At 29.2% G+C, this 3,801-nt stretch overlaps 1 pseudogene; it reads right to left on the bottom strand.

Annotated features, from left to right (window-relative positions):
* Positions 1 to 3,462: 3,462 nt before the first annotated feature.
* Positions 3,463 to 3,581, bottom strand: LOC118608339 (annotated as a pseudogene).
* Positions 3,582 to 3,801: the final 220 nt, after the last annotated feature.

Here is a 3,801-nt window from a genome sequence, read left to right as displayed (position 1 = left end):
CACCCCTAAACAACAACAAACAACAACAAAAACAACAACTAGTCTTATCTGCCTTTTATTTAAATGGAAAGACTTCAGCACATTTAAGTCTATGAAATGAATCTAATTGAGAGGGAGAGGATCAATATATAAGAGAGAGAAGGATGAAAACATTTGACAAATATTATTACCCACCTTGAGAAAATGAAAAAAATGAGTCTAAGAGAAATTAAGTAATTCGCCCAGTCTCTTGAAGCTAATAACTTAAAAGACTCTGGATTACAAACCGTGTATTTTTGGTTTCAAAACCATTAATTACGATGTCATTTCTGTAAATTATTTTTTAGCAAAACATACCATCCAGTGGTCTATTTCCTAACATTAGATATTGTGAACATCCCTTTATTTGTCAGAAATTCACTCCCTAATACTAATATGAAGATTAAGGACTATTTTAACTTAATGATAATAGATTGATATTCTTTCCTTCCTGGTATACTTATATTAAGGTGTGAAAACCAGTAGAGAGTTGGCTGTTTTAAAACAAACCAGTATCTTTTCCAATTAAAAAAGGAGAGTCCTCTAGAGTGTCTTTTTTTCCCACAGCCATCCCTTGTGTTTCCCATGGCCCAATTCAGTACAGGCCATTGCACAAAATCGAATTCTAGACCAAATAAATTGGTTTTCCTCAGAGAAAAATGAGGGGAAGACCCTTCTAAACATAGGCACTGCAAAAACAAACATAGCAATAAAAAGTTAATTTGGATACCATAGCAATTTAGGTTTTAAATGATCATAACATTTCACAAGTTTACAATAATTCAACGATCCCTCAACATTCAAAAAAAATTTTTCTTCTCACTATGAATGGCAATATCTTTACCTATTATTTGCTGTGGCCATTTGTATTGCTTATTTTAATGATCTTCTAGCCATTTATTTCCTATTGGTCTTTTAATCTTTATCTAACTGATATATTAAGGATATTAACCTTTTGTCTGTCATATATATTGCAGATACTTTCCCCCAAATATCTTCTCTTTTACTTTTATTGATGATATTTTGTATGTACATAAGTTTTAAGTATTTAGTTACAAGTATTAGTATTTTATGTTTTCTACTCTTAGCAGCATCATACTTAAAAGCATTTATTTTTTTTCATTTGAATCTTTAGTACATCTGAAATTATTTTTATATGTGATATAATATGGTGATCTAGGCATATTTCTCCTTTCCAAATTTTTTCATGGTTGCCCCAAATTATCTATTAAATAATCTATATTTTCCCTATTAATTTTAAATATAACCTTTATTATATGCTAAATTATTTTTATAGTAGTTTGTTTATGGATTTTCTAATTTATATCATTTAAATATTCATATATTTTTGTTTTTGCTAGTACACAATAATATGCTAATTATTATACATTTAGAGTATATTTTAGGATTTATTAGGTTAGATTCCCTTCTAATTAACTTTAGAATTTTTTATAGACATTTCTGATGCTTCCCCCTCCTCAATTCTAAATAAACCTTTAGCATTAGATTCAACTTCCAAACAAATCCTATTAAACTTTTAATTGACATAGTATTATATTTTACATTAATTTGAGGAAATTTGTCATATTTAAAATATAGAGTATGCTAAGGCAAGCACATGGCCATGCAACATTTCACAGACTTCCTTTGTTCCTCTCTGATAAACTTTGCATTTCCCCCAGGTATGACTTACACAATTCATATTAAGTTTATTCTTATGTATTTTATAATTCTTGGTATTTTAGAAAAAAAATTATATTTACTGGCTATTATTTTATTATTATTATATAATAAATACCATAAGTGGTTTTAATCCAAATACTTTGGGGTCTCTTATTGTATGTATAGGTAAATAGCTTATAACCACAAAGCTCTACTTAAAATTTAAATGATGTGATTTAAGTGAAAATAATAGCTATTGGATACAAATCAACTTTAATCTGTGAACAAGAGGTAAACAATATTTTAATAACATGTTGAGAGCAAAGTTAGGCTCCTTTTTCATCCTTTCAAAACATCCCAATCTAATAAACATGAAAATTTTGTCTCAAAGAACTTATATGTACTGAGTTGCTCCCAATGCATATATTACTTTTCTTTAAAATTTCAAGGTAAATTTATTTATAATATTACACATTTTCATTTAAAAATCAGTTTATATTATTGTAGTAATTATAATTGCCTTACAGCTGTATAGCATTCCCTCAAGTCATTTTTATTTGAAGAGTTTATGCTCAAAGTATGCCTCTTCATAAAGCCAAATAAAGCTATAAATTTTTTTCTATAGTAAGCTACTTCTTAAGAATGTATTACAAAAGCAAATATTTTTTCTTAGAATTTTAAAACCATGGTATTACTTGCACGTAGATCACTCTTCCCTTGTGTGAGTTCATGCAAATATAAATATGTGAAGAGTGTATGGCCTCTAAGATTGTAGTAATTTTGCAAAATTACGTCCTCAAATTATGGTCACTATCACTTCTTTCTACTGCAGAAAAAAAGGTTTTTGTAGATAAACTCTTCTTCAGAATGTTAGAACTACAGAAATTTTAAGCTAGAAGAGATTTTAGAGATCATTTAGCTCCATTCTTTGAATTACTTATAGAAAAAATAAAGCCAACAGAAGTCAAGTGACATGTGCAATGTCATCATTAGTTGGTGATAGAGCTTGACAGAGAATTTAGCTCTTCCATTATATTAGCTGCCTATCCCCAGTGAGATTGCTTAGAATTCTCTTTAAGAATTAGTATTGGTTTCAAATTAAAGATGAACATTCTAAAGGTTTATTAAAATGTCACCTTTAAAATCCAGGTCTTGTTCACTTAAGGCATGTTGCTTAAAATTATCATGAAAGTAAAAATATGTTTAAAAAATAAGATTTATCAGAAAGTAGGATTTTTATAAGGATGATCTCATCACAATGTCAAAAAAACTGTCTGAAAAAGAGGCCTCTAATGGAATGAGAGAAAGCACAGTGGGTTCTCTATGTGTGATGGTTGCTCTGTGTTTTACAAAAGGTGAAAATTAATGGATTATAAAAAAAATACGTAGGCACCTAACATGTAGTCCTGTTAGATCTTTTATTTTTTCTCTACTTTTTTTTAAAAAAACTTAATAGCGGTCAAATTATTTTATTTATCTTTATTTTTTAAACCTAATTTATTGGACCACGTAATTTACTCAGATTTATAATCTAATTAGCTGACACAAATGAATCAGTAAAGCCAAATCATTTATCTGATACTATCACTATAGATGAGTAAGGCCAGGCAGAAAACATAACAGCAGGTATGGATAAGTGGATAGTTGTAGTTGATAGTAATTCTTTAAAAAATTATTTATTTATCTATTTATTTATATTTCTAGGTGAGGCAACCCTTGGTTGACCTCACAAATTGCAAGGACCTTGTCAGCTTACGATCTCTTATTTTTTTTTATTTTTTATGCTTACAGCACCTGGTCTTCCTGAGTGGTTTTCCATCCAAATACTAACCAGGCCCAACCCTGCTTAGCTTCTGAGATCAGAAGGGATCAGGCTTGTTCAGGGTGGCATGGCCGCGATAGTAATTATTATATAATTTTAAATGTTCAACTTTAATTCCAGTAAAATTATGTTATGAAACTGGGATAATTTGAAAAATGACTGACAAAAGGAAAATATATGCACTAGACTAAAGTTGGAGTTATGTCTAATTTTTAGACCCCAGGTGTATACGTTCCTTTGGATGAACCATTGTTAACGGGAAAGTTTTACATGGCATGCAAATGTATAAATAAACATCT

Source organism: Rousettus aegyptiacus, unplaced genomic scaffold (assembly GCF_014176215.1).
Source record: "Rousettus aegyptiacus isolate mRouAeg1 unplaced genomic scaffold, mRouAeg1.p scaffold_m13_p_9, whole genome shotgun sequence".
Taxonomy (NCBI): domain Eukaryota; kingdom Metazoa; phylum Chordata; class Mammalia; order Chiroptera; family Pteropodidae; genus Rousettus; species Rousettus aegyptiacus.
Note: the sequence above shows the minus strand (reverse complement) of the source record. Positions and strands in the feature narration are given on the sequence as shown.